Here is an 18,219-nt window from a genome sequence, read left to right as displayed (position 1 = left end):
GGGCTCCCAGGGCACAGGGACACCCTGGGCAGCCCCCTGGCAGTGTGGCACTTGAGGGGATGCTGAAATAACCTTTCCACCTGGGCAAGAGTGTCTTCAGGGTCCCTGTCACTGCACAGATGCCCCTGCAGGGCAGCAGCAATCCCTGTGCCCATGGAATGCCACCCCTGGCTCCATCTGCAGCAGATGGGGACAGGAGGGTGCAGCAGGCAGGCTCCCAGCTGGAGTGGCTGTGTCCCAGCTCCAGGGGAGTCCTGTGGGTGCTGTAGTGCCCTTGGAGGATGGGGACACCTCAGCTGTGGGTGCTGTAGTGCCCTTGGAGGATGGGGACACCTCAGGCTGTGCCCAAAGGTGCCTGGCTGGGTGCCCCAGTGCAAAGTGCTTTTGGCCCTGCTGCTCCCAAGGTCTCTCCTGCCTCACTGCTCATCCCCAGAGCCACCTCTGAACTTCCCTGGACCTTGGGCCAGGCTCTGCTTCTCCACAGGGAGCTCAGGAGAGGCTCTGGGATGTGCTGAGTTTCTGCCATTGATGCACCCAGGGAGCAGCAGCCAGCAGGAAATGCATGGAATATCAGTAAAGGAGAACAAGTGGCTGGCAGGGAAGAAGTGTATCTGGCACTAAAAATGGCAAGGTCATGAAGGGAAATCTCCTTTGTGTCCTTTGGCTGTAGGATCTTGTCGGTGTCAATGCCTTGAACACAGAATGGGGATTTCACAGAACAATAAAATCACAGAAGTTTTGGGTTGGAAGAGACCTTAAAGCTCATCCAGTCCCCTTCAGCTCATGGACTTCACAACACAGACCTGGTCTCTGGATATTCAAGACCAGGATTTAATTTATTGTCTGTGAATTTAATTTATTTCCATTTATTCACTTTTTACTCTTGTGTTGTGCTGTCACTAATTTCTCTTTCAGGCTGTTCTGCCTCTGTTCCTGTTCACTCTTGGCACCTTCACACCCTGTGCCAGGGGTGCCACAGCTCTGCCCCTCAGCCCAGCCTTGGGCTGAACCTTGCTGCTGTTGGGTCCAGGATCTGGACTGGGAAGGTGTCCTGGGCTGTAAGAGATGTGTGTGTGCTCCATTTGCCATCTGGCAGAGCTGGGGCAGTTATCCTCTGTCCATGGGGCAGTTTTCTTTATCTCTCCCACAACCAATCCTCCCTCCAGGAGATCTCTGCTGTCCATGAGCCATTAATTATTAATTATTAATATCTTCTGTCCATGGCCACTGAGTGTCCCTGCAGGGCTGATCCAATTCCAGCATCCCATGGGGAGATGCTGCGCCCAGGGCAGGAGCCAAGCATTCCTACCTGGATCCAATGTGAGCCTGGCACAGCACAGCAGCCTTTGCCCAGGGCATTGCCAGAGGAGCAGCTTCTGCTGCCCTGCATGGCCAGAGGGAGCCCAGGCCCATCTCCAGCAGCCCTGGAGCTGCAGAGGAAAACTCCCCCCTTGTGCAGGATCCCTGCTCCAGCAGAGCCACAGCTGGCACTGCAGGAGGGCTGAGCCCCCATGGGATGGGGCTGTGCCACCCCCTGACACACAGGGCACAGGGCCTGCTCTCACTCTGGCTGGGGTTTGTTTTCTTTATTTGTACTATTGCATTTGTATTTTTAATTTTCCTAATAAAGAACTGTTATTCCTGCTCCCAGATCTTTGCCTGAGAGCCTTTTAATTTCAAAATTATAATAATTCAGAGGGGGGGGGGGTTTACATTTTCCATTTCAGGGGAGGCTCCTGCCCTCCTCAGCAGACACCTGGCTGTTCAAACCAAGACAGAAGGGCAGCAAGGAGCTGGACACTGGGCCAGGAGTCAGCCCCAAGCTCCTGGGACAGCACAGCTTTCCTTTTCCCCTGCTTGGCCTTCTTATTTCATCCCCAAAATGTGCCTTGTGTGCTTTCTCTGCCTGAAAAATACAAAAAAATAAACAAACCCAAAAAACCCCATGGCATCTCCACACTGCAGGGAGATAATTAGACTAATAATGATCCGTGTTGTAAGTGATTTTAAAAACAAAGCACAGCTATTTCTATTTCTATTAGGCTTTTATAAAGCCTTTATAGGCTTTTATGAAGCTTATAGTTGGCTTTTTTGGATAATTAACTCCAGGCCTGTGGGATGCTGATGCTGCACCTCTGAACAGCCCTATCCCCCATCCCATCCTGCCAGGGGACACCCCAGCATCCCAACCCCAAATCCTCAGGAATAATGCTCTCACATTTCCCCTGCACTGGGGTAGGGCCAATTGCTCTGGGGTAGCCCAGTGACCCCACAGGTTGTGTTTGCTCCTTACAGCCTCTGGAAATTCAACTTCTCTTGAGGGAACTCCAGCCTGACACCTGGAATCTGCATTTTTCCTCTCTCCAGCTAAAGGTTTGGTCTTTGCCCAGCTTTCTTTTCCCAAAGAACCCTGCAAAACAAGGAGCAAATGCTGCTTTGTCTGTGCTTCAGCCTGGAATTGGATTTTGAGACAGAATTTGGAGATTTTAGAAAGGCCAGGAAGTGCTGAAGGATGAGAGTGGAGCAAACCCAGGATTAACTAAACCTGACTAACTAGGTTTGTCCATTATGCACATGATGGAAAAAAGATTCCTCTGTTAATTATTGAACACTTTGGCCTCACTAATTAAAGGATTATTTTATGGCATAGGGGATGTAAGACCTTGAGGGAGAAAAAAAGTTCTTGGTCTATTTATGACAGAATCCAGACTGGTTTGGGTTGGAAAAGAACATAAACCCCAGGGATTTCTGGGGCAGGGACACCTGCAGTAGCCCAGGCTGCCCAGTGAAACATCTCCCACCCTCCCCAGCCCAGGGCTCTGCTCTCCACCTGAGGGAAATCAGGCAGTGAGGTCCTTTGGATAAGAAAGCCTTTTCCAAGGAAACTGGGAAAACTTCAAAGCAAATGTGTTTGGCATGACCTGCCAATCAAATGTCTCCTGAGATCAGCTGCAAGGAGACAAGGGAGGCAGAGGATGGAGAGATGAGCCTGGTACCAGGCTGATCTGACAGGGTAAAGCCCCCTGGAGGGGCAGAGCCCCTGGCCAGGCTGTGCCCTGGGGCTGCTCCAGTGCCCATCTCCTCTGGGTGCCCCCCATGGGCACTGGGCACACTGGGGCTTCCTCCAGTCTGAACTGGGTAAACCAGCACCCCCAGCCACCATGCAGCTGGAGCTGCCTGCCCACCCCTGCCTGGCTCCATGGATGACAGTTTCATCATTTTTTTTGAGCATTTTGGTTTGAATTCAGTCAGGTTGTAAAAATATTCATTTTATCCCTAGCTCAGATGTGGAAATTGAATGTCACTTGGAAGCAGAAACCCAGAATTATTCCGTGAGAAAATGCTAAAAAGAGGTTCTGCAAACTTCAAAAAATAAACTGCCTTCCCCAGTGAGGCTGTTTGCTTCTGTGAGCCCCGTGCTGGCCATGGCCTGCTTGGCAGGGGGCTGGACTGGGGCTCCCAGTGCCTTTCCTCCCTCTCCCTGTCATTCTCATGGAGCAAGAGCATAGAAATACAAATGCTAAAGGTTCAGATACCAGAGCCAACATTTGAATTTTTAATCTCCCCAAATCTGCAATCCAATGACATGGATTTAAAAAACGAATTTCTTTTACTGCACTTTTCAGTGGGTTGAGTTTTTCATGCTCAGACTTTACCATGGAGTTACCTTCTCCTTCCTGGAGCCACAGGGGCTGGATTTGCTGTGGCCCTGCCCAGAGCAGAGCCAGGGACCAGGTGCCCTGGACAGGTCACCCCAGCTGAGACCCAGCTCCCAGCACTGCAAACACCACTTCCCACAAGGAGCACCACCTGGGCAGGGCTGCATGGGACATTGGGAGGGAATTCTCCCCTCTGAGGGTGGGCAGGCCCTGGCACAGGGTGCCCACAGCAGCTGTGGCTGCCCCTGGGTCCATGGCAGTGCCCAAGATCAGGATGGACAGGGCTGGAGCAGCCTGGGGCAGTGGAAGGTGTCCCTGCCATGGCAGGGGTGGCACTGGATGAGCTTTAAGGTCCCTTCCCGTGCAAAATATTCTGAGGTTTGGTGATTTCCAGGCATCACTGCCCAGCACAGGGGCCCAGGGGACACAGGGGTCCCCAAGGAGGGAGTGTGGCCAGGCTGGCCCAGGGTGCTGGCACTGCCCTGGCACAGGGGCTGCCCACTGCTCAGTGCCCTCACTCCCACACCAGGCCCCAGCACTGCCCTGTGCCATGGATTCCCACCCCACTGCCCTGCTTTCTGTGCCTGGCACCCTGGCACCCTGCCATGTGCTCCAGGGGAGCTTTCCTCACTCCTGTTTCTGGGTCACATCTTCCATCTCCCTTCTTTTCAGCTGGCATCTGCCTTTTTTAGCTGGGTGCCTCCAGCTCAGGCCCTCCTGTGCCTCCCTGGCTCCTCCCTGGCACAAGCCCGGCTCATGCCCAGGTGCTGGCACACTGTGGGATATTGCCATGCCCCCCCAGCTGAGAACAGGGTACAAAATCCCAGGCTTTGGGGGGGCTGTGCAGGTTTTGGGTGCATGGTTTTAATTAGAAATTGACATTTCTAAGCCTGTGGCTGCCAAGCAACGAGCATCCAGCAGCTGATCTCTGCTGTGAGATGGTGGGACCCGTGTTCCCAGCCTGGGGAAGGGCCAGCCTGCCCCTCCTGCTCGGGCACTCAGCCCTGGGGACATGGGCAGGGGCACTGGGTGGCACCCAAGGCACAGGGTGACCCAGGGCTCCATCACCCCAGAGCTGCAGAACTCTGTGTTCAGTAGGGTGGGGGTGAAATTCCCCCCCAGAGGAGCTGGGATGCTCTGAGCCTGCAGCCTGATCCCCCCATGAAGGAGCCCAGGATTCCCAGAGCTGAGGATCTGACCTGGTTCAGGGGGCAAACAGGAGTGGGTGGGCTGAGCTGCCACACCTGGAGCCGTGGGGACAGGGCAGGAGTCGGGGCACAGGGAGGTTTGTGCATCCTGCTCTGGCCTCATCCTTACACAACAACCACCTTCCTGCTCCTTTTCTCCTTCCAGAAGGGATTCCTGCCTCCCTTCAGCCACTGGCTCACTGCACTCCTGGCACTGCCCTGCCCTGGCACCTCCCCAGGCTGGCAGCACAGGGGAGCACCTTGAGCTGGGCTCCAGGGGCAAAGCCCTGTGAAGCTGTGGTGCTCAGGGCCATGCTGCAGGTGCTGATGGGCACAGCAGGACCCCCTGCCCTGCCTGGTGCCCCTGCCCTGCCCTGGCAGGGAAGGGAAGGGGCTGCAGCTCCTCAGGGCAGCTGCTCCCCAGCCTGCTGTGAGTGGACCAGCACTGTCAGCTCCTGAGCGGTGCAGGGAACACTGGAGCTGCCCTATTCATGTCCTCCTTCTGTTCTGGTACAGGCTCATTTCTCACAGGTCTCACTCAGAGCTGTGCAGATGCCACATGCACTGGACAGTGGCCAGCTGTGTCCTCATGCCCAGGCCATGGTTTCCTGCTGTAAAAACCTTCAAACATCCCACTGGAGCAGACTGGTGCCCTGTCTGCATGTCCAGCAGTGGCAAACAGTCCCAAGGAAGTCCTTAAATACACCTAAAGCTCTTCCCCCAGAGGGTGCTGGCACTGCCCAGGCTCCCCAGGGCATGGGCACAGCCCCAAGGCTGCCAGAGCTGCAGGAGGGTTTGGACACTGCTCCCAGGGATTGCTGGGTGTCTGTGCAGGGCCAGGAGTTGGGCTGATGGCTCTGGTGGGTTCCTTGCAGGACATTCCTGACTCTGGGCTGCAGCCCTGCCCTGAGGAGAGCTCCTGGCTGCAGCAGGAGAGCTGCAATCCCTTCTGTGCTTCCTCCCGGGGCCTGAGGAGGCTGCAGATGCTCCTCTGCTCCCTAAGCACCTAATCTTCCTCCTGAGCCCTCCTGAGCCCTTCCCTGCAGCTCTATCCCATTACTGCTCAGTGCTCCTCCCTAAGCAGAGACACTCCAGCCCTGCTGTGCTCGCTCCTTGGCTCATCCTGGGTGGAACTGAACATTTCACATGGGACAGCTGGACTGCCTTCCATTCAGTCTCTCACCCTGCTGGGTATTCAGCCCTTGCTGTGCCCTATTTTGTGTGTGCTCCAAGAACAGGGCACAGGACATTTTTCATTCCAAGATCTCATTGAATGGAGATGATGCATTTTGTCTGCATGGAACATGTCTGTCCTCAGTAGGGCTGGTGGCCTCCAGATAGGGCAAGACCCCCTTGATCTGCCCAGAGCTGCCCACAGAACAAACTCCCATCTGTGCTCAGAGAGAATTTCAAACCTTCAGCAGAGCCACATGGCCTGGAATGAGCCACTACCTGCTCAGGAGGAATTCTGGGACAAAGGGTAGCACAGGCTGCTGTGGCAGAGGTTCCTTCATGTGGACCAGGCTTTGGAGGGGCTGCCACATCAGAGCAAGGCAGGGGCAGGGGGACACTGAGGTTCTGGGCACCAGGCTGCCTCAACAGGCTGCTGCTCACCAGTGTTTGACTGCAGTGAGGAGCAGAAAGGGCAAGATTTGACTTGTGAGAGATTTATGGGCAGGAGAGCAAAGCAAAGCAGGGCAGTGCTCTGCCTGGTGGGGAGGAGGGGGATATCTGCACCCACCAGGCACATCCCTCATCTCTTACAGCCCACCTCAGATTTCCTACCCTTCCACCCCTCAGTGGTCTCCAGAGGTACCTGCAGCACCCTGAAGTGCAGAAGGTTGCAGGATCTCCCTGGAGGGGCTCAGAGCTTGCTGAGTCTGGGGGAGCCAAGTGCTCAGTGCCCATCCCTGTTCCTGCCCCTCTGTGGGAATGGGAGCTCTGCACCCTGCTCACCTGCAGTGCCTCCCCTGCCTTCACTTACCTGCTCTTGTCCCCAGCTCCTGGGCCAGCCCTGGCTGTTTGTCCCACAGCCCCAGCAGTGCCTGCTCATGCTCAGCACTGTGTCCATCCCTGGGCACTGCCTCCTTCTCCTCTCACCTTCCATTCCACATATTTTCCCCCATCCCTCCCCAGCTTCCTGGAGGGATCCAGACCCATCATTTTCTCCTGCTGGCATTGAAGATCTGGCCCATTATAACTGAACTGGCCATTGTCACATTTCACCCGCTCTGTCACCCCTGGGGACAGCAGCAATGCAGTGCCAGGGGAGCTGTTCCTGCCTCAGAGCAGAGTGACACCCCCAGCCTGTCCTGTGGGCTGCAGAGCCACCACCAGCTGAACCCTGCCATGCCAAAACTTGAAACAGAAGGGCCTTGGTGTGACCTGGGGGGTCACACACTCCCTGTGCCCATGGGGCAAACCATAGCACAAGATCCCAACCTGAGCCAACTCCTCAGCTCCTCACAGCTCCTCTGGATTTGCTCCCATCTCCTCCTCCCTAAAGGACCCTGCTCTTCTCAGCCCTCCCACACAGCATCCTCCATAAGGGATGCAAGGGCCTCACCCTCCTGTGCTGTGCCCTGCTGCTGTGCTGGGACTCTTCTGGATCCCTCTGTTTGTCCTGGCAGCACCCTCAGCTCCCAGCCACGGGCACAGCCTGATCACACCTCCCCCTGCTCTGCTGTCCCCATAAGCAGTGCCAGGGCCCCTCAGGTTTGCAGCACAAACATCTCTAAGCCTGGAGAAGTCCCCTTGGATTGCTTGGATTGCTGCCCCATCTCCCAGGCCTTCTCTTCTCCACCCCACACTCACACTGTCCCTGCCTTCTGTCCCCCCTGCCCAGCTGAGTCCTGACCCTGTGTTTCTCACAAAGGTTTCAAAGCTCTCTGATTTTTCTCCTGCTCTCCACACATTCAGCCATGCTCAGAAAGGCTCAGAAAGCCTCTCTGATGCCCTTCCCTTGTTTCCTACGTGCCTCTGTCATCCATGCCTGCCTCTGGCCTGGCTCCCTGTCCTGCTGGCTGCCCAGAGCCCTGCCTGTCTCCTCTCCCAGCCATGGCTGGTGATCCCCAGCACCCACCTGCTCCAGCCACATCACTATGGTGACTCTCAGCTCCCCCGTGCTGTGCCAGCCTCGTCTCTTGCCCTGACACCCAGCCAGCCTGGCTGCCATTGCTGCAGGGACAGCCCCTGGGCCCCGCCTGAGCACAGAGTCACCCACCCTGTGCCCTGCGAGGACACGGCCCCTGTTCTCTGTGTCCCCTCATGAGGGACAGCCCTGGAGCCCAGAGGGACACACGGTGCTCAGGATGCTGAGTCTGGCCTAGTGCTGAGCCCAGCGAGCTGAGAGGTACGGGATGGCCCCGGGGTGGCTTTGGGGTGGACCCAGGGTGGCTTTGGGATGGCCCCGGGGTGGCTTTGGGATGGCCCTGGGATGGCTTTGGGATGGCCCTGGGGTGGCTTTGGGATGGCCCCGGGGTGGCTTTGGGATGGCCCTGGGATGGCTTTGGGATGGCTCTAGGGTGGCTTTGGGATGGCCCTGGGGTGGCTTTGGGATGGCCCTGGGGTGGCTTTGGGATGGCCCCAGAGTGGCTCTGGGATGGCCCCAGAGTGGCTCTGGGATGGTCCTGGGGTGGCTTTGGGATGGCCCCAGGGTGGCTTTGGGATGGACCCGGGGTGGCTTTGGGATGGCCCTGGGGTGGCTTTGGGGTGGACCCGGGATGGCTTTGGGATGGCCCTGAGGTGGCTTTGGGATGGCCCCAGAGTGGCTTTGGGATGGCCCTGAAGTGGCTTTGGGATGGCCCCAGGGTGGCTTTGGGATGGCCCTGGGTGGCTTTGGCACTCCCAAGGGGCCCGGGGGGCACAGCCCCGGCTCTGTGCGTGTGCCCAAGGGGCAGTGGAGCTCCTGCGGGAGCAGCCTGGGGAAGGGAAGCTGGAGGGTGATTCAATGACAACCCTCCCTCCGTCTCCTGGAGAATCCTGCGCCACGCCCCACAAAATAAAGTTATGAAATCTGCTGCCCATTGCCCATCCCTGCTGTGCAGACACTGCTCTGCTCCCCCTGGAGCCCAGGCATGCCTGAGTCCCTCCTGTTGTGCCATCAGTGCTCCAGGTGTGTCAGTGCCTCAGGACAGCACTGCCCTGCTCAGGGACATTGCCATTGCACTGGGGCTGCCCTGGCCTGGCAGTGAACCAGGGCTCACCACACCAGCTCCTGCAGAGATCGTTTCCCCTCTGCCTTGAACTGTGTCACCCTCCATTCTCCTTCCTGGATCACCAGGAATGAGAACCATTTGTCTTCACTTGGAGAAGCCTCTGGAGCTGCCTAAGCCCCCTCTTCACTCTGGTATAGCTGAGAAATGAGGCTTTGGGCTCTTTCACAGGACAACCTCTCCAGCTGCCCTTCATTCATAGAATCCCAGAATTCCAGAATGGTTTGGGCTGGAAGAGATCTCAAAGAACATCTTTGTTACAACCCCCCTGCCCTGGGCAGGAAGACCTTCCACTATCCCAGGCTGCTCCCAGCCCCATCCAGCCTGGCCTTGGGCACTTCCAGGGATCCAGGGGCAGCCACAGCTTCTCTGGGAACCCTGTGCCAGGGCCTGTCCACTTTCACAGGGAGGAATTTCTTCTTAAATATTATAAAATAATGTATTCCTAAATGTCTTCCTAAATTCCCTTCTTCTCTTTTCCTCCACACAGCCTTTGCTGGGCTGCTGACTGAAAGCCCAGCAGGGGCTCCTGCAGCCTGCCAGGGCTGCTCCATGCCCCTGGCACTGCACCTGGCCTGGCCAGCTCAGGACACTGAGTGACTTTCTTGAGCAGCACCCGGACACTCACTGTGAAATCAGCAGCAAACATCATCCCTTGTGCCTTCCTTTCATGTCCTTCCAGCCACTTGGAGTGGCCATGAGGCTCAGGAATAGGCAGAAGGATGTCAGAGGCATTGCTCCTCACAGCCAGAAGGTTCTGGGCTGCCTGGTGCCAGCCCTCCATGCCCTTGGCATGGCTGGAATGCCCTGTCCCCCTGGGGTGCCCTCCAGCACCCACCCAGCTCCTGCTCTGGCTGCGCCAGTGCCTCTGCCCCCCAGGCTCCATCATGGACAAATAACCTGGAAAATTACAGTTTAAGGGGAAAAAACTATACATTTGGAAGCTGATAGCTTTTCAGAGAGGGGGGTTGGAAGCATGAGGAAAACCTTCACTGCCCTGCAAAGGGAGCCAGGCACCCCTGGAATTTGGGAGAGGAAAATTCCAGGGTTGAGAAAGACTTTGGAGGGTGCAGAGAGCACTGTGGGGCTCGTTGTTCCTCTCTGCTGGGCCATTTCCCCTTAGGGATGAACTGAATGGTCAATTCTGTATTCAGGACTGGGAAGGCAGCTGCACTTTTGCTGAATCTGCTACAGGAAGGAAAAAAAAAATCTGTATATTTCCATTTTCCTTAGAGAATGAAGCCTCTTCCCCAGAAAGCCAGCTCTCCATTTGCAAAAGCACCAGGGCAAAGGGATGGGAAAATCCCCATGGTTGCTGCTCCCACACGGTGCTCACCCCCAGGCCAGGCTTTAAGCAGGTGCAGGGACTGCAGAGGTGTTTCACAGAACTGAGCAGTCCTGGCTCTGAGCCCTCACTCCCACGGGGCAGCCCTGGCCAGGCATCCCAAACCAGCAAAATCCACGGGTTTGGAATCACCTCTGAAACCACCAACACCTGGATCAATACCTGGATTGCCCGAGGTCAGGCTGGGATCCCTGGCAGAGGGAAATCCAGGAGCTCTTGCTCTGTCCTGCCTGGACCCATGAAGGCTCCTCACCTGCCCTGCACACACCTCCAAGGGCAGCCAGAGGGACAGGCTGGTCCCCAAAGAGGCTCCTCAGCCCTCCCGCGGGCAGAGCTCTGTGCCCTGGGCATGGGAATGCCATCAGGGCATGGGAATGCCATGGCTGCATAGGAATGCCATCCTGGCATGGGAATGCCATGGCTGCATGGGAATGACATCCTGGCATGGGAATGCCATCCTGGCATGGGAATGCCATGGCTGCATGGGAATGACATCCTGGCATAGGAATGCCATGGCTGTATGGGAATGCCATGGCTGCATGGGAATGACATCCTGGCATGGGAATGACATCCTGGCATGGGAATGCCATGGCTGCATAGGAATGCCATGGCTGCATGGGAATGCCATCCTGGCTTGGGAATGCCATGGCTGCATGGGAATGCCATCCTGGCATGGGAATGCCATCCCACCAGGAGAAAGCAGCCCGAGATCTCAGAGCATGTCAGGAACAGGCACTGCCCTGCAGCCCAGTCCGGGCAAGGTCACCTCCACTCCATGGCAAGGTCACACCCAGCCCAGGGCAAGGACATCACAGGGCAAGGACATCACAGCCCATGGCAGAGTCACCCCCAGTCCATGGCAAAGCTGGGCATGAGAATGCCATCCTGGCATGGGAATGGAGAAAGCACCCTGAGATCCAAGAGTGTGTCAGGAGCAGGCACTGCCCTGCAGCCCAGCGCTGGCAAAGTCACCTCCAGTCCACATCAAGGACATCCCAGTCCACGGCAAGGACATCCCAGTCCATGGTAAGGTCACCCCCAGTCCATGGGAAGGGAGACACACGTGCACCAGAGCGACCAAAAGCCCTGAGCAGAAGAGGAGCAGGAAGTGAACAGTTGAGCCTAATTTGTGCGAGGCTGTAAATGAATTTCACTGTGGCAGATGGTCAGTGGATTATTTTCCAGAGGGTTAGGCAAGACCCAGATTAGGAAAAACTGAGAAATTTTGATGTGGCGTGCAGGACGTTATCCTGGGGCTCAGGACCCTGGTGCGTGTGAGGGGGTCCTGACTGTGTGTGAGGGTCAAGGGGGCCCATCTGAGCACAGCTGGGCTCTGCAAAAATGCAGGTGTGGGCCAAGCGTGCAGCCCCCGTACACCAGGTTGGCAACACCACCAAAAGGTGCCCCCCAAGCTTTCCATGCCCTTAAAGCAAAGCTCCTGGCTGGGGAGGTTGGTGTCCCCCACCTGGGTCAGCCCGGTCTCAGGGGGGACATCTGGGTTGGGCAGGGGGGCCGTGCCCTGCCCTGGCCCCGCTCGGGGCCGTGCCCACCGCCCGCAGCCCCCAGCCCCTGGCTCGGCACCGCCGGGAGCGGGGCTGGGGCTGCCGTGCCGAGCTGGGCGGGGGGTGCTGCGCCGGCCCCGCTCCGCTCCCTGCCCTGATTTCCTGGTGGAAATCCCAGAGTCTTCTCCAGATCCAGCTCTGGTTTTGGGGGCAGCCATCTCCCTCTCCCTCTTTCCTCTTCCCTCCTTCTGCTCTCCTTCCTCCTCCTCTCCCTCCCTCCTCTCCGCACTGTGCTCTCCGGGGGCTCTGGGTACCGCTGCAGCATCGCCAGCCCCCTCCATGCAGGCGGCTGGGGCGCGGGGCGGAAGGGGAGGGCTGCGGGGGCCAAGCTGAATGAATGGGCATCGCCTCGGTGCCGCTCGAGCCTCCGCATAGGGGCGAGGCGGCCGCACCGCGCCGCGGGCAGGGGGGCAGCGGGGCCGGCCAGCGGCCGGGGCCGGGGCCGCGGCCGGGCCGGGCCGGGCCGAGCCGAGCCGGGCCCCCCGCCCAGCCCGCCGGGGCGCTGCGAGCAGCGGGCGCTGCCCCGCCGCGGGACCCGCACAGCCGGGCCAGGTGAGGAGGGGCTGCGGGGGGCCGGGGGCGCCGGGAGCGGGGCGGGAGCGCGGGGCGGGGATGGACGGTGCGGGGCCAGGGCACGGACGGTGCGGGGAACAGCTCGGCCGGTGCGGGATGGAGAGATGGACGGTGCGGGTGAAGGTCTGAGAGGTGCGGGAAGGAGCTGGCCGGTGCGGGATGGAGAGATGGACGGTGCGGGTGAAGGTCTGAGAGGTGCGGGAAGGAGCTGGCCGGTGCGGGAAGGGGCCGGCCGGTGCGGCAGGGATGGCCGGACGGAGCGGGGTGTGTGGCCGGACGGAGCGGGGTGTGTGGCCGGACGGAGCGGGGTGTGTGGCCAGACGGAGCGGGGTGTGTGGCCGGACAGAGCGGGGTGTGTGGCCGGACGGTGCGGCAGGGATGGCCGGACAGAGCGGGGTGTGTGGCCGGACGGTGCGGGAAGGGGCTGGCTGGTGCAGGGCTGGGCTGGCTGGTGCGGGAACGAGCAACAAAGAGTTAAGTGGCTGCGGAGCAACCGGGCTCAGAGCGTGTGTGAGTGTGAATGTGTGTGTGTGTGTGTCTGTGTGTGAGAGAGACATCCCGCACCCCGGGGGCGTGGCCCAGCCCACCCCACGCGTGTCCGTGCGGGGCAGAGGGCGGCCGGCTGCCGCTGCGGGCTGCGGCGTGGCGGGGCCGCGGCTGCGCAGGGGTGCGGGAGCCACGGCAGAGCCCGGCCCCGCCGCTGCCTCGCTGCTTCCCGCATCACCAATATCACAAATATGTGCGTGTGCGGGAGCCCCGGCCCGGCGCGTGTGCGGGGACCCGCTGCGGAGCCGTGCCGGCTGCGGGAGCCACCCCGCGGGGCCGGGGTTGAGCTGCGGGGCTGAGGGTGGCCCCGATTCCCGGTGCGTGCCCTCCGCAGCGAGCCGGGGCGGGGGAGCGGCCCCAGCCTGACCGTGCGGGTGTGCGCGGCCCGCGCCTGCGTGTGCTCCCATCGGCGAGCGTGTGTTCCCCTTGGATATGTGTGTGCTCCGCTCTGGGTGCGTGTGCACTTCTTGGGTGTGCGTATGTTCCCCGTGGATGTGCGTGTATTCCCCTTGGATGTGCGTGTGCTCCCCTAGGATATGTGTGTGCTTCCCTTGGATGTGCGTGTATTCCCCTTGGATGTGCGTGTGTTCCTCTTGGATGTGCGTGTGTTCCCCTAGGATATGTGTGTGCTTCACTTGGATGTGCATGCGTTCCCCTAGGATATGTGTGGGCTCCCCTTGGGTGTGCGTGTGTTCCCCTTGGGGGTGTGTGTGTTCCCCTAGGATATGTGTGTGCTCCCCTCTGGTGTGTTTGTGTGTCCCTCTGGGGTTCGTGTGTCCCTCTGGGGGTGTGTGTCACACACACGCGTGTGCAGCGGTCACTGGTGATGTCCCTGTGGGTGTGCAGGGCACAAGGCTGGAGCTGTGTGCCAGGGAACGCTCAGGGGTGATGGAGGCAGCAGGCACGTGTGGGGAGCTGTGTGAGCACACCTGTGCCCAGGCCCCAGCCTGGCTGCAGCCTTGGTGGTCTCTGGGCACCTGTCCCCATGTCACGAGTGGCCACTGGCACTGAGCATGGCCTTGGCCTGTGTTTGCCGTGCCTGGGATGTGCCCTGTCCTTCCCCTGGCAGGGATGGTTTGCAGTGTGTGGGCAGTGGCTGCGGGCAGAGCTCCCTGACCTTCACCCTGTGCTCGACCCTCACCCTTCTCCCAGTGGATTTACTGTGTAAAGGTGCTCCAGGCTGCCCAGAGCTGGTGGGGCTGTGGGCAGCAGTGGAGCCCATGGGGAATGGAGCTGGCTGGCAGCGAGTGGCAGCGCCTGGCAGGTCAGTGCCTGCTGTCCCTGTCCCCGTGTGCCCCCCCCCGGTGCCGCTCCAGCTGCACCAAGGGCCGGGATCAGTCCCAGGATTGTGGTTGGGTTGTTGCACTATCATTAGGCTTTTGGAGGGGCAGACAAATGTCCCCTCCCCGTGCCAGTCCCCTGCAGGAGAGAGGTACCACATAACAAACTCTGCTCTGGGCCTTTGCCGTGACGCACTCTGGAAGCTCAGGGCCAGGATGAGGCCCAGGCAGGAATGGGATTCAGAGCCTTGTTGCCATCGTTTCCATTGGAGCTTGGCACCAGCATGCCTTTGAGGAGCAGAGCCCTGCTGACCTTCCTGACCCCATGCCTGGTGTGGGGCTGGCACCTGCAGTGCCAGGGGCAGCCGTGTCCGTGGGGCTGGCATTCCACAGGACCCAGGCAGTTTGGAGCATTTCCTGCAAAATGGACTCTCGGAGCCTCGTGAATCCACCTCCACTGCTTCTCCTCCGAGGAAGCAGAGCACAGAGCCAGCCCAGGGGCTTCTCACAGGAAGCTGTCACCTGGTAGGAGCTGCCACTCCTGCTCTGGGACGTGGGGCTGCCGCCTGTGCTGGCAGGAAAATGGGGCTTTTCCAGCTGTGGGCTTGGCAGATGTGGCTCCGTGTCTGCAGCAGCCCGGCTCCCTCGCTCCTCTCCGTGTCCGTGACGCACGGTACGGTTGGAAGCATGGCTGTGAGTGGTGAGGAACAGAGCAGCTCCAGGGAAACGTGCCACTCTGCAGCAGGGGACTCCTGCACCTTCCCACACCCTCGTGCTGGGCCCAATTTCACCCTCGGAGCATCAACATCTGGTGAGCCAGAAAAAAATGTAAATCGAATAACCATCAGGAGTAATTGGAGACCCGTTTGGAAATTGGTTTGCTACCTGCATGCCTCCCAGGCAAGCTTTTCCCTGTTAACCATTGTGCATCTTTGCATGAAAAACGAGGCTTTATTTCCAGCCTGGGTAGCGGCAGCGCAGCAGGATCGGGATGAGCACGCTGTGTCCCCTCTAATCTGCCCACAATCAGCACCGAGCGCTGCTGCCACGCCGCAGAGATGGAGAGCCCTGGATCCAGATGGCAGCTGCCTCCCCGCATCCTCCCGGTGCCATCCGCAGCGCAGGGCACAGCGCAGGGCAGCAGCCAGGACTGGCCCTGGCAGGGCTCTGGCCTCGACAGCCACCTGCGTCCCCCGTTTGCTGCCCAGCCCAGGCCAGGGCCGCCAGCCCCGGGCAGTGCTGGCTGCCAGGAGCTGGGCTGGCTCCCGTTTGCTCCTGGATGGGCTTCAAGGAGCTCATTCCGAGCTTGTGGGGTTTTTCTTTCCCTGTTTCCAGGGGGAATCCTGCCCAGGATCCACAGCTGGCTGTGCTTGGCCCAGCCATGCTGGGGTGGGCAGCCCCCAGCTGCAGCCCCCCTGCCCCTCTGTGCTGGGCACCCAGGGCAGGCTGAGCACTGCCCACCACCCACCAGGAGCCTGTTGGAGGCGGCCTCTGGTCACACTCACTGAGGCAAAGGGGCTGCAGGAGATCTCAGGCTGTCACTGGGGGGCTCAGGGGCAGTAATTTTGGGCACTGAGGCTGCTTTGTTGTTCTCATTTCAGGGGTGTGTTTAGCTCTGTGCAGAATAAACAGAGGTGAAGGTTCTGCTCAGGTCTGTGAGGGAAGCCCTTGGCTCAGGGTTTGAGGTGCTGCAATCTGGGTCCCCTACAGCAGAGTTTTGCTGAAGCCACACTCCAGGGGTTGGCACCAAGCTCCTGCAGCCCAGGCGGGGCCTGTGCTGCTCTCCATGGCAGGGTTTGCAGATGTCTGTGTTCCTCACCTTGTAGCTGCCCACAGCTCTGCTCTGGGAGGTCCCTTGGGTCCATCTGTGGGCACAGACTGTGGCTACAGCAACCATGCAGCTCCCAGTGGACACTGCTGTGGGCTCTGTGTGACCCCCGGTTTGGGTGTGCAGGAGAAGGTCCTGAGCCTCTTCCTGCTGTAGAGATGTTGTAGAGAGAAGGTTCCCACCATGCAGAGCCCTCCTGTGCCAGCTCTGGCTCTGCTCAGGAAGGCTCCCATGTATGTCAGCCTTTCCTGTGCTTGTCTGGTAGCTCTGGACCATGGGCTGTCAGGAAAATTGTCTTTCCTGAGAGCTTTGCCTGGCTGCAGCTCTTGGCCAGGAAAGCAAAGCTGCTGCAAGGAGGCACAGCACAACTTCCAGAGCTGTTGTGGAGATCTCGTGGGCAAGGGTTGGAACTAGATGATATTTAAGGTCCCTTCCAACCCAAACCAGTCCCTGATCCCATGGTTCTGTGGTCTTCTGTGGGTTTATGCCCTCTGGGGTTGAATGGGATGGAGGCAAAGAGACAGACAGCCCCAAACCCACGCTGTGCTGGCTGTGGGATGGTTTAGATATTCCTGGGCCTGGCTTCTGCAGTCCCTGGGATGTGTGGACCCTTCTGCACATCTCTTGATCGACTCCCACAGGGAAGGACCCCATTTCCTCGGGCCTCCAACAGCTGCCTTTGGGTTTGGTGTCCCCTGCATTCTCCCGTGCTGTCCATAGGGCTGCTGCTGAGGACTCAGAGCAGCTGGGCTCTCTGCAGGAGCTCTGAAGTGACACTTGTGCTGAGGAGGAGTGGTGAGGCCTGTGGTGAGCATCATGAGAGTCTCCTTACGTCAAGTATTTAATATCCCAGCCCCTGAGCTGTTTGTCTCGTGTGTCTCCACAGGACTGGGACCACCCACACCATTTTCCCTGGCAGGTGACAGACGGGTGACAGCACCAGGCTCCAGCCATTCCAGGGGGGGCTGGACAGTCTGCCTGGGGGTGGGGAGGCTTGGGTCCCTCCCCACTGCTTCCCTCTTATCTGGGCTGAAGGGTTTTCTTCACCCAGTGTCTCAGGGCCTTGGTAGAGGAGCAGGTGCTGGAGGTGTCACTGATTCCTCATGTTGGTCCTGGGCTTGCCCAGCTGATGGCCAGGAGTGTGCAGGGAGCAGCTTCCCTCCGCTGGGAGAGCTGCAAAATGCCTGCAGCAAGTGTCCCTGGGGTGTTCAGGGCATCCCCTGGTGCCCTGAGGAGCCTCTCTTGGTGCCTGCTGTGGTGTGAGAGCCCCTCTGTGCCTGGGGTCCCCCTGGGGAGGCAGAGATGAGCTGGTTCTGTGCCACACCAGAGTCCTCGGCTGCAGCCACAGGGACCCTCAGGATGTGCTTTGGGAACCCCCTCATTCCCTTACCCCTGTGCTCCTCAGCTCACTCTATGCCCCCAGGTCCTGCCCAGCTCTTGCCCTGTGCCCACTGCCCGCAGTCTGGGCTGGCACAGCCCTGCCATGCTGTCCCTGACCCTCAGGCTGAGCCCTCCTGGGGTGGGCAGGGCCGTCAGCACAGCAGCACCCCAGGGTATTTATAGATAATGGTATATTTATATAACATTATTTATATATTTATAGATAATGTTATTCCCTGCCAAACTCCCGGAAATGGCTCAGTGTGTGTCAGAGAGAGAGGATTCGAATGGCTCCGCTCTCACTGCGGGAGCGAAGGTGACGCTCCCTCACTGCTCGCCTGACCGACTCATCCTCCCCATGCCGGAGGTGGGATGGTGGCTGGGTGGCTGCTCTGGGGCTGCAGCTGGGCCACGTTGGCTTGGGCAAGTCCTGGACATGGGCACCACAGCCAGGTGGGACAGGGACCTACTGCCTTGCACCAGGATCACCTCCCTCCTGGGCAGAGCTGCTGGGGCAGCCAGGGCTCGGGGCTGGGGTTAGGACTGACCCAGTTGATGGACAAGGCCCTTTGTCCAGTGATTTTCTTGTTCTGAACAGTTTGAGGCAATTTTCTGAACAATCGGAAAGGGCTGGTTTGGCATTTT

The 18,219-nt window shown here is 59.2% G+C and overlaps 1 protein-coding gene across 8 annotated transcripts in view; it reads left to right on the top strand.

The window, feature by feature from the left end:
* The first annotated feature begins 12,437 nt into the window (after positions 1 to 12,437).
* Positions 12,438 to 18,219, top strand: part of DLGAP4 (DLG associated protein 4) — a 153,836-nt gene continuing 148,054 nt past the window's right edge. For 3 of the 8 annotated variants that reach the window (XM_036395941.2, XM_054516665.1, XM_054516664.1), the window contains exon 1: positions 12,438 to 12,519. The gene's annotated coding sequence lies outside the window, so the exon portion shown is untranslated. The remainder of the gene's footprint in view (positions 12,520 to 18,219) is intronic. The other 5 variants (XM_036395936.2, XM_036395934.2, XM_036395933.2 and 2 more) reach the window with 2 other exon arrangements.

The sequence above is a fragment of the Molothrus ater genome, chromosome 17 (assembly GCF_012460135.2).
Source record: "Molothrus ater isolate BHLD 08-10-18 breed brown headed cowbird chromosome 17, BPBGC_Mater_1.1, whole genome shotgun sequence".
NCBI classification, from domain to species: domain Eukaryota; kingdom Metazoa; phylum Chordata; class Aves; order Passeriformes; family Icteridae; genus Molothrus; species Molothrus ater.
The sequence above is the reverse complement of the archived record's forward strand: the minus strand, read 5'-3'. Positions and strand labels throughout refer to the sequence as shown.